The sequence below is a fragment of the Pygocentrus nattereri genome, chromosome 10 (assembly GCF_015220715.1).
Source record: "Pygocentrus nattereri isolate fPygNat1 chromosome 10, fPygNat1.pri, whole genome shotgun sequence".
NCBI lineage: Eukaryota > Metazoa > Chordata > Actinopteri > Characiformes > Serrasalmidae > Pygocentrus > Pygocentrus nattereri.
This window is the reverse complement of record NC_051220.1, coordinates 42,327,719-42,340,218: the sequence shown is the minus strand read 5'-3', so window position 1 is coordinate 42,340,218 and position 12,500 is coordinate 42,327,719. Positions and strand designations below refer to the sequence as shown.

The window sequence follows — 12,500 nt, the reverse complement described above, 5'->3', positions numbered from 1 at the left end:
CACCGTCTAGCCCTGCATCAGATGGGGCAGAGAAAAGCAGCAGGATGGGAGAAAACGACATGTGAGGAGATTCAGACCCCCTAACTCCCCCCCTCATCGGAGGCTGCCATTCCTTCATCGAGGTAAACTTTTCCTTTCTGGACTAAATTCTGGCTTCCTTTGCTTTGCTCAGCGCACAGAGGCGGATCTGTGCTGGAAGCTCTAGGCAGATTTTGGTCGACTCGAGGTTTGAGAGCGTCTTGAACGGGACTTGAAGCTTCCAGCTCAGGTATGTGCGTCTGTACCAGCGGAAGGAATGACGTGCGTTCGGGAGAAAAGGCAAAAATCCAGGCAGTGTCGCGTAGCCGAGGTTAAACGTATAGATCCCTATGCTGTTCGAGTGCCTGTGTTTGGGGTGGGTGGGTGTGTGTGTGTGGGGGGGGGTGGTCTTCTCTTGTTTCATTGCCTCACCCTGGACGTCTGAAATGGGCATCTGCTCTTCCTGCGTCCAAATGGCAACGGCGATCTTATCTCAGCTTCGCGACGCTGTCATGATATGCGCGCGCGTGCGAGTCGTGGACCTGGGCAAAGGTCCAGATTATGATACAGCAAGCAGGTTTAGTCATCTAGCCTCCGTCCTCACCCCGTTTAGCGCGAGTGCCAACGCAAGCGGAGGTCGGATTGGGCGAAAATTGGCTTTAAGGAGTGATATTTCGGGGTTGCGCGCGAGCGACAGGGTCACAGTGAGATCTAGTGAGTGGTCTCTCTCCAAACGGCTGCGTTACTGGGCTTCTCCCCCATGCATGTCCACCACTGTCCCTCTAATTAAGCTGTTTCACTACTCAGTTTTACGCACCGGTGGATTTCACCAATGGGAAAACTTTGGACATAACATAATAATATAAGCCACCCCCCCCCCCACACACACAACCCCCCCCACCCCCCCTCCTTTCGTCCTTTCTTTTTCCAGTCCATCCACCCAGCCTGCTTTCTGACGTCCTAGTGGAAGCAGTTCATCTGTGATGTGGTTGATCTCATTGCACCACTAACATGAAAAATCGCTAATAATGCACTTTCCCCCCCTCACACCTCACCCACTGTGGTCCTCTCTCAGAGATGATATTTCACCGGAAGCCTTTAATGACTGGCATTAGCAGCGAATGACAACCTAATTAGACATTAGCATCAATTTACTGGCTCACTCTCATTTTCTTTGCTCGTGTTTAGCAGGATTTATACGGGGGAAATAAAATTGCATATTAAACCGAGGTGCATCTCCTCTTCAGCTGCCTGGTGGTGCTATAATTCAATTTTCCGCAGCTCCACTGGGCTCCACCAGCCAAGAGCTGCGTGGAAGCCCACAGCTTTGCAGTGCAGGCAAGACCATTAGGGTGTAGCGCACATTTTGGAGCACTCTTAAACAGCTCAGACCACCTAGGTTGGGTCTAAGTGACGTCCACATGCTCCTCAGACGTGACCCGTGTGGTGTTACGGAAGCTCTCCGGCTGTACGTGGTGCCCGAGGGCTTGTTTAATCACTCCGGGCAAGATTAACACCCTGAATGATCGCGCTGATCACGCTGGCCGTGTGAATCATGTGCCGTAGGTGGTAAAATATAGAAGCACGTTATCGGGTGAGATCACCACACCCACTGGCAGCGAGCAGAAGCACTTCAGGAGAAAATGAAGCTCATCTCGAAATGACAGACGCAGCTTGCTGGGGTTATTATTGAGGCAGCATCGATCAGTGAAGAAAAAGGAGAGGTAGAAGAAGTGGTGGATTATTTATGAAGCTGCAATAGAGACGAATAGAATGTGAAAGAAGGCTCCAGCTCATTTGCTCACACCGAAGGACTTTGGACAGATTTGGTGGACGGTATTGGATTTGCACAACAGCGTCCAAGAAGCCCGGCGTAGTGCTGAGATGGTGTAAGCTGATGTGCGTGTGTTGACACTGAGTCTGTGGATGGCGGACCATGTAAGTGTCTGCCTGCTTTGTTTTGTCTTGTCCTTTGTGTGTTATGGTGCTTCCGATCACCAGCAGTGTGCGTGAGCAGCACACACACACACACACACACACACACACACACACACACATGCACACTTGGTGTCCAGGCTGAGCTAAGCTGTGGTTTGTGGAGCAGTGATAGAGCTCTGTTTCTGCCTGGAGACAGCGAGATGATAGCAGCACACTGTGCACTCTTCACTGTTCACTATAACGGTTTGCTGCACACTGTTCACAGTTTGCTGTTCACTGTTCATAATTCACTCCATCCTTAGTTTTCACTGTTAACTGTGTAGCATTTACTCTTCACTGTTCACCACTCACTCTTACTTCTTCACTGTTCACCATTCACTGTTTACTCTTCACCGATAACAGTTTGCTGCGCACTGTTCACAGTTTGCTGTTAACTGATCATAATTCACTGTCCTCAGTTTTCACTGTTAACTGTTTAGCATTTACTCTTTACTGTTCACCACTGTTTTCTGTTCACCACTGTTCATTCTTCACCGTTCACTATTCACTGTTCACCGCTCACTGTTCATTCTTCACTGTTCACTATTCACTGTTAACCACTCACTCTTCATTCTTCACTGTTCACTATTCACGGTTCACCACTCACTGTTCATTCTTTCACTGTTCACCATTCTCTGTTTACTCTTTACTGTTCACTATTCACTGTTCACCACTCACTGTTCATTCTTCATTGTTCACTATTCACTGTTCACCACTCACTGTTCATTCTTCACTGTTCACTATTCATTCTTTCACTGTTCACCATTCTGTTTACTCTTTACTGTTCACTATTCACTGTTTATTCTTCACTGTTCACTATTCACTGTTCACCGCTCACTGTTCATTCTTTCACTGTTCACCATTCTCTGTTTACTCTTTACTGTTCACTATTCACTCTGCTATTCACTGTTCAATACTCAGTGTTCACTATTCTCTTATCACTGTTCAGCCTTTACTGTTTCTAATCCTATCTGCACAATATTCACTGCTTACCATTCACTGTTCGCTTTTTATTATACATTTTTCATTATTATTATACATTTATTTATTTTTCACAGTCTTCACTCTTTAAAAGTCACTGTTTGCTATTTGCTGTTCAATTCAGCACCATGGACAGCACAAAACAACAATAACAGAGTTCAATACAGAAAAGACAATAAGATCTATCTATCTATCTATCTATCTATCTATCTATCTATCTATCTATCTATCTATCTATCTATCTATCTATCTATCTATCTATCTGCCTAAACGTGGTGTATAGTACTATTCAGCAAGCTTGGTGAAAAGCTTGTTGTGTTGGGACGTTTCTTTTCTTGCGTTCTGCATTTGGTGCCTGTGAAGCCTCTGCTGAGATATTAAAATATAACTGAGGTGTATTAATCAAATAAATGCCAGCAGTGGTGTAAGAAGTAGGCAAACAGCATCAATCAACGTGTTGTTTTTGGCTTTTGATTGACATGCAAAACAGCTTTGTATTTGGACTGCGTGTTTATATTTACACTTTGTGTTTTTACTTCACCATAACTTTGTTTTTGGGCCCTGTGAGCTGATGTCCTCCTACATGTTTGGATGAGCACAAGTATCCTGCAGTTTTTTTTTTGTTTGTTTTTTTTGTTTCTTTTTCTGCAGATGCACCTGAATCGTTTGGAAAGCTATTTTTGAGTATGAAAGGGGACAGGGCATCGGCGCTGTGGAGGGAAAAAAGCTGCAGCCGAGCTTTCAGAGTATTTGGCAGGGAAAAAAAACAAGTTGAAACGATTCCAGTCAAAACAAGCAGATTGTGAAGCCACACAAAATCACAATAGAGAGACAGGATGAGGTCGCTGCGCTGGCCTGAACGTTTTAAACGGTGGGTTCTTTGGAGAGTCGGAGGGACAGGGGGAGACGGGGAGGTAAAATGTCAGAGGTTTGAGTGGGAGAGCCTTCAGGGGGTGTTTGTGTGTGATAATGAGCTGTCAGCGAGGCAGCAGTGGCTTGTTTTGATCTCGCCACCCCGCTGGTTTAAGCAGTGGAAAAGTGACAGCTGTGAATAGAAATAGATGCTGTGTACAAAGGCCAATGAGGTTGTAATGTAATTAGACATGTATGTCCCTCTCTCTCTCTCTCTCTCTCTCTCTCTCTCTCTCTCTCTCTCTCTATCTCTCCGACTGCTCTTTTGTCCTGAGAAGGACAGGTATAGTTGCAGGAATAACCTGCATTAAAGATTAAAGCGATTGCTCAGCAAAAAAAAAAAATCTACATTCCTCCACTTAACCCACTCTTCAGCTTTCCAGTGGAGCTACGAAGCTATTGTAGCTATCTATCAAGGGAAGCTTGCTGATGCTAACTGCATCACACACTCGTCTTAAACCATGTTGACTTGTGAAGCAACCTCTACTAGACTGTTTGATACCAATTCTGATACTTTGATTTTGAAAGTGATTCTTGAGGCTTTTTTGACACCTTCCTTTAAATTACAGACCACAAGTGGGTGTGGCTTAAAATAAGAATGATGATGGGACGTTTGTGGATATGCAACACCCTGCAGAGTAAGAGGCATTGATGTTATTAACATGTATACAGACTATAAGTTATACCGTTCAGAAGCAACGCAGATTATGGACCAAGCATGTTTATTGACTTACTGACACTGATAAGACTGACCACTGCTGGAACTTAGTGCTGCCTTTGGCAATGTAGACCATAAACACTCTTAGACTGACTGAAAATTGTGTATGACTCTGGAATGGCCCTCAAATCATATTTAGAAGGCAGGGGCAGCGATTTGGAAGCTATGCATCTGATTGAACAATCATGACTTGCGGGGTTCCCCAAGGCTCAGTTCTTGGGCCCCCTTATTTGAACTCTACATGCTCCAGTTAGACTAAATCCTGCAAAACAATAAGATTATCCATCACAGTTATGCTGACGACACCCAGATTACATTTATTCTTTTACCAAATGACTGTGTACCATAGATACCGCGTGTAATAGGATGGATGTGCCAAAATTTCCTTCAGTTAAATAAAGCAGTGTTTCCCATAACTGTCCTCAGGGACAGCCCACATTTTGTCCCCTGTGTTGCAAGTTTGGTTAAAGTAAAAATCTGGACCACCTGGGGGTCCCTGAGGGATGGTTTGAGGACAACTGAAATAAAGACAAGAATGAAGTCGTTCTATTTGGCCTTTGCTGCAGTATTTATCAGCACCTTCCCTTCTACTCCATTCAGCAACGTAAAGGTGAACATCATAAACCAGATATTATTTTGGTGATGGAGCATTTTCAGCACAGCAGTGACGCTGACATGATAGTGTTCACTATTTACTGCTCACTCTTCATTGATTAGTGTTCAATACAGTTGTTTATTGTTCTTAATTCACTGTTCACTCATTTTCATTATTCACCGTTCACTCTTTACACTTTTTACTCTCCGGTGTTTTGCTCTTCTTTGTCACAATTAACTCTACTTTTAACAGCTCACTCTTCAATGCTTACTCCTCATTGTTTGGCATTCACTCTTTACTCTTCACTGTTCACTCTTTACTCTTCACTGTTCACTCTTCAATGCTTACTCCTCAATGTTTGACATTTACTATTTACTCTTCACTGTTCAGTATTTACTCTTCACTATTCACTCTTCATTGTTTGCCTTTCACTTTTTTACTCTTCACTGGTCACTGGTCACTGTTAACTCTTCACTCTTTACTCTTCACTGTTCACTCTTCAATGCTTACTCCTCAATGTTTGACATTCACTGTTTACCCTTCACTATTCACTCTTCATTGTTTGCCTTTCACTCTTTGCTCTTTACTCTTAACTGTTCACTGTTAACTCTTCACTCTTTACTCTTCACTGTTCACCATTAACCCTTCACTCTTTACTCTTCACTGTTCACCGTTAACTCTTCACTCTTTACTCTTAACTGTTCACTGTTAACTCTTCACTCTTTACTCTTCACTGTTCACCATTAACCCTTCACTCTTTACTCTTCACTGTTCACCATTAACCCTTCACTCTTTACTCTTCACTGTTAACTTCACTCTTTACTCTTCACTGTTCACTGTTAACTCTTCACTCTTCACTGTTCACTGTTAAACCTTCACTCTTTACTCTTCACTGTTCACCATTAACCCTTCACTCTTTACTCTTCACTGTTAACTTCACTCTTTACTCTTCACTGTTCACTGTTAACTCTTCACTCTTCACTGTTCACTGTTAAACCTTCACTCTTTACTCTTCACTGTTCACCATTAACCCTTCACTCTTTACTCTTCACTGTTCACCATTAACCCTTCACTCTTTACTGTTCACTGTTAACTCTTCACTGTTCACTGTTAACTCTTCACTCTTCACTGTTCACTGTTAACCCTTCACTCTTTACTCTTCACTGTTCACCGTTAACCCTTCACTCTTTTGGCCATGATGTAATTATCTCATTCTCACGCCTTAGTAAGTTGTGGCCATGACTTAATTATCTCATTCCCACACCTTACTTGGTCATGGCCATGCACTAGGATCTCATTATCATGTCTTAATAAGTCAAGGCCATGCATTAGGATCTTGTTCCCGCATTTTATTAAGTTGTGGCCATGACTTAATTACCTCATTGTAGGAACGAGATCCTAATGCGTAGCCACGACATAGTAAGGTGTGACAATGAGGTAATTAAGCCTTGATCACAGCTTAATAAGCCATTATCTCATTCCCACACCTTACGTGGTCATGGCCATGCACTAGGATCTCATTACCATGTCTTACTAAGTCATGGCCATGCATTAGGATCTTGTTCCCGCATTTTATTAAGTTGTGGCCATGACTTAATTACCTCATTTTGGGAACAAGATCCTAATGCGGAGCCACGACTTAGTAAGGTGTGACAATGAGGTAATTAAGCCTTGATCACAGCTTAATAAGCCATTATCTCATTCCCACGCCTTCCTAAGTCGTGGATAGGACTTAATTATCTGGTTCCCATGACTGTTTGTGTTAATACAGCTTAGCCTTGCATGATTTCTATTCATTTAGGATGACACCAACATTCATAGCTGTGATTTTTAGCTTTTCGTCTTCTTTTTGTGAAACAGTTTGGCAGAATAAAAAATCTTTTCTATAAGCCACTTTATATAATTTTCCCCAAAGGGTAGCAGCGTGTCTGTTTGAGCAGTTTGAACATGGTTCTTTTAGATTTTAAGCGAAGTGCTTCTGCTGAAAAGAATTTTTTTAGCTCGGGAGTTTTGAAGGGAAAACATCAGTTTTGTCATCATTACTGAGTTTCAGTATCAATACGTCAAGTTAATGTGGGATTGTGGCAGTTCTCATCTACAAATCTGATCTGATTGAGAGATGCTGTAAAAAAATAACATGATGGACATCCTGATCAACTTTATTCATGCTGAAATAGTACATTATCCTAACTAGGATGCACAATGATGTTGGATTTGTTTCGTTATTTGTAGAGAATCACTTATCAAATCAAACATTTGTGAGAAGAGAACCCCAGAAGAAACACCAGAAGAGAGAAGCTGGGTTACTGTGCTACAATTTCAAATTCATTTTACTGCATTTGTAACCCTCTGCAGGCACATATTAAGCTCACCGGACAAAAAATGAGTCACCTGTGACTGAAACCTACCTAATAGCATGTAATACCTCCACAGGCAGGAATAACAGCTGTGATTTGATTTGGCCTGGACTGGACACGTTTCTGGATGTAGGCGACATCAATGTTCAGCCACTCTTACATCAAAGAATTGTGCAGTTCAGCCAGATTTCATGGGTGTCTTCTCTGGCATCTTACTCGTTGTTACTGGTCATCCCACAGATTTTCAAGATGATCAAAATCTGGGGATTTTGCAGGCCAGTCCAGATATGTGAGCTCTCCTGAATCCCCCAATTGCTCCCTGGGCGCAGTGGATTGGGCTGCCCACCGCTCCGGGCAAGTGTGCTCACTGCCCCCTAGTGTGTGTGTTCACTAGTGTGTATGTGGTGTTTCACTTCACGGATGGGTTAAATGCGGAGGTGGAATTTCCCTGGTTGTGGGATTAAAAAGTATCACTTAACTTAACTTAACTTAACTTAACTTAACTTAACTTAACTTAACTTAACTTAACTTAACTTAACTTAACATGTGAAGGACCTGTGTTGACTTCTAGAAGCAGTTCTTACCTGGAAAGGAAGTGATTTTTATTCACAAGCCGTGAAAGATGCTGGTGGTCCCTGTCCATCAGTTTCATCTTTTAGCCGCAATTCTGAGGGGAATTTCCTGTAGACTGGGATTTTGGCCACTGCTGGTCAACCTGTATGACCATTTGCTTCGATACACCTGATAATTCATGCTGTGGCCTTTAGCTCCCCAAATATAATCACTCCATTTTGCCAATCATTAAGACCTTCTCTGCGACCCATTTTCCACACATCGAATGAGGCATGAACTGTACCACCTTTTCTCAATCTATGAATCCCGTCACACACCCTGCAGATATTTATAGCCTGATCATTCTCGTGCAACGGCCTATGCAGGAGCCTGAAGTTACTACCACTTTAAACATGCAAGGTGACTAGTTTTTTGTCCGGGCAGCTTATATTTTTCTGCAAAGCTAATGCAGGTAGGTTTAGTCCCAATGTCTTGTGTTTTATAACTGCTTAAAATTGAATATCGGCATCAGTTCACAATTCCCACATTCAGGCCACCCTTAATTCAGATAAACATTGATCCTCAATCACATTGAAATAGTAAATCTTCACCCATTTATGCAGTTTAGAGTCAGTCAGAAATGAGCATTAAGATCTACTCCCATCGCGCTGAGATAGTAAACCTTCCATTTATCTGAGATAGTTAAAGTCATTTTTGGAAATGAGCATTAACACGAACTCTGGCTGAGATAATAACTCTCCGTTCGTCCTCACTACTTTGGAGCCGCTCTTTGAAAACGAAAACAAAGCTTTCAGCATTTGCCAGCCTTCCTGAGATGATTAGGGCTGCTTTATCAGAAACGTCAATCCTTTTGATCTGACTGCAAATATTTGTGCGGTATTTACTGGGTGGAAATGGAATGAATATCTGTGTTTGTGCTGAAGAGACGAGTGCACTCTGCTGTGTTAGAGTGAGTCTGAGTCTGAGTGGGAGGATGGAAGGATGAATTCATCTGATCAGATTATGGACGTGCAGCATGGCCTTAATCCCTCTCACACGCTCTCACACTTACCTAGGGCATGTGTACATTCCTATGAGGCCGGCTTTACATCATAAACCTTTCACGCAACTTTGGAAACCAGCATAAAACTTTAATTTCATTTCTGCCGTAGGCTTGTAAGGTTGTGTGCAGAATTCCATTGTCCAGCTCAATTGGTATGGTTTTGTAGATCTTTGTACAGTTTGGCTCTCTTTGGTATTGTTTGGTAGTTCTTGATATGGTTTGGTTCTCCTTGGTATGGTTTGGTAGTTCTTGGTACAGTTTGGTGACTCTTTGTATAGTTTGTTAGTACTTTGTATGGTTTAATTATTGGTACAGTTTGGTAGTATATTTTCTTTGTATGGTTCTCCCTGGTATGGTTTGGTAGATCTTGGTACAGTTTGGTAGTTGTTAAATGTATTGGTTTGGTTATCCTTGGTTTAGTTTGGTTCTCCTTGGTATTGCTTGGTAGTTCTTGGTACATTTTGGTAGCTGTTTATATGGTTTGGTTATCCTTGGTATGGCTTGGTATTTCTTGGTACATTTTGGTAGCTGTTTATATGGTTTGGTTCTCCTTTGTATGGTTTGGTAGTTCTTGGTACAGTTTGGTAGTTGTTTATATGGTTTGGTTATCCTTGGTATGGCTTGGTACAGTTTGGTAGTTGTTTGTATGGTTTGGTTATCCTTGGTATGGCTTGGTAGTTCTTGGTACATTCTGGTAGCTGTTTATATGGTTTGGTTATCCTTGGTACAGTTTGGTTATGATAGTTATGATAGGTGTGGTTTGATGGTTCTTGGTACAGTTTGATGGCTCTTTGTATAGTTGTTTGTATGGATTGGTTATGCTTGGTATGGTTTGGTTATTCTTGGTGTGGTTTGGTAGTTCTTTATACAATTTGGTAGAATATTTTCATTTTATGGTTTTACTGCCTTTAGTGTAGTTTGGTAGCTCTGTATGGTTTGGTTATTCTTGGTGTGGTTTGGTGATTATTGGTATGGTTTGGTAATATATTTTCTTTGTACGGTTTGTCTCTGTATAGTTTGGTAGTTCTGTATGGTTTGGTTATTCTTGGTGTGGTTTGGTAGTTCTTGGTGCAATTTGGTTATGCAAGGTAAGATTTGAAAATTCTTTCCATAGTTTGATCCTAATTATGGTTTGATGGTGTGTTTTGGTAGCTTTTGGTATGTTTTGGTAGTTTTATGTCTCATTTGATAGTTTTGACATAATGCACCACTGCACATTTTGACTAATCTAATTGGCTGCTTGCTTCTTTTTTACATACAGTTGAGAAAAACTGAACCCAGCCACCTGTCTCTATAGACAAGAATGAGGGGCAAATTAAAATGGCCTTGCTTCCCTGTACTGAAGATGCCTGATGCTTATAGAGGAGTATAAAGACCCCCAGCATTGGGCTGTGGAGCAGTGGAAGTGATGGAGCTCCATCCAATACCTTTGGGATGAATTGGAGATCCTGAACTGACCATCTGGCTAATAATGCAGAGCAAACACTGCAAATCACTAAATATGAAACATCAGAAACTGCAGATGTTTTTATAGAGCAGGAACAATGTGACATATGTAAAATACTAACTTCTTAACCTTCTGGCTATTGGAATGATCCAGTGAGTTGCACTGTCAGTTGTAACGGTCAGAAACAGCCAGTTTAATAGAGTTTTAAAATAGTCATATAAAAATGAATAAGCTCACAAAACATCATCATTGGATATGTAGGATATGGGCTGTAAGCTCATATAGTAGAGCAGGACTCAGCATGTGAGTCTATAAGAGGACGCTGATTATGAGCTGTGTCATAACTCACTGTTCCTAATGACATGAGACATCAGGCTTAAGGCTGGAGATATAGTTCATTACAGCTTATTAATCTGATTTAATCATTTGTTATTGTACAATAAGGAGCATTTCTTACGCTTTTAGCCTGATTTTATGAGTTCGTTTCTTTTTGTACATGAAGTTTGTATTGTGTTGCTGTTCCTAGGCAGGACCATGGAGTCCACCCCCGCCACATTTAGTCACATCCAATTACCCACTAGTTAGGACTTCCCAGCAGCGCTAGGAAGGTGAAGGCAAACACAGTCTTCCTCAGAGTCGTGTGAAGCACCACCGCGTCTTTTTGAACTGCCACTAACACAACATCACTGGACAGCTGAACACGCTTGGAGGAGAACACTAATTGCCAGTTCTGCTATATCAGTCTACAGACGCCTGCGCTGGCTAGCACTGCGCTGAGAGGTGGGGGGAGCATCGCGCCCACCCTGGGAAAGTGAGGCCAATAGTGATCTCTTGGACTTCCGGCTACAGACGGCTGAAGCATCATCAGGGATTGAAATGACGATCTCCTGATGATACGGCCAACGCTTAGATGCTCACTCCACTCAGGATACTATGTATTCCACAAAGCTTTCTATATAGTCCATTATAGGTATTCCATGCCATGGCAGTGTATTATGGGTACTCCGTCTTACTCTGTCTACTTTTCTCCTTTCCTACCATCTCTCTCTCTCTCTCTGTCTCTCTCTCTCTGTAAAGCTGGCCTGGCTTGCCCTGCGGTAAGCAAATATTACTGAAGTAAGCAGGATATTGTTGAGCCGTAAAAGAAATCCGCAGCTGCTGTAAAACGGGACAATGCCTCATCGCCAGGCTGATATATTCTCTTAAGTGCTAAACTTACGCATTAAAGCCCAGCCAGCGTCTGCTAATGGAAACGTCTACTTATCTTTCAGAACAACACTGCAACACACTGCGTAATGCGGCTGGGAGGAGGCCTGAGGCTTAGACAGGGAGAGTGCGCTTACAGAGAGAGAGAGAGTACACTGGGGCTTTGAAGATACATTTTCGAATAAATCTGCTACCTTATACACAATGTGGCCTAAAGTATGTGGACACCTGACCGTCACACCTATATGAGCTTGAGAGCACCCTATTTCAAAACCATGGGCATTAGTATGGAGTCGGTCCCTTCTTTGTTGCAATAACAGCCTCCACTCTTCTGGGAAGCTTTCTACCAGATGTTGGAGAGTGTCTGTGGGAATCTGTGTCCATTCAGTCTAAAGAGCATCTGTGAGGTCAGACAGTCGATGTTGGACGAGAGGGTCTGGGTCACAGTCTCCGTTCTAACTCATCCCACAGGTGTTCAGTGGGGTGGAGGTCAGGGCTCTGTGCAGGCCAGTGGAGTTCCTCCACACCAAGCTGGTCACTCCATGCCTTTATGGAGCTGCTTTGTGCTCAGGGCCTCAGTCCTGCTGGAACAGGAAAGGCTCTTCCCCAAACTGCCTACACAAAGCTGGAAGCTTAACTCTGTAAAATGTCTTTGAGCTGTAGCATCATCATCA

At 42.6% G+C, this 12,500-nt stretch overlaps 1 protein-coding gene across 3 annotated transcripts in view; it reads left to right on the top strand.

The window, feature by feature from the left end:
- lrfn5a (leucine rich repeat and fibronectin type III domain containing 5a) overlaps nucleotides 1–12,500 on the top strand; it is a 101,286-nt gene that overhangs the window by 690 nt on the left and 88,096 nt on the right. For 2 of the 3 annotated variants that reach the window (XM_017724836.2, XM_017724834.2), the window contains exon 1: nucleotides 1–122. This exon is cut by the window's left edge. The gene's annotated coding sequence lies outside the window, so the exon portion shown is untranslated. Of the gene's footprint in view, nucleotides 123–1,395; nucleotides 1,957–12,500 lie in introns of those variants that run through there. The other variant, XM_017724835.2, reaches the window with a different exon arrangement.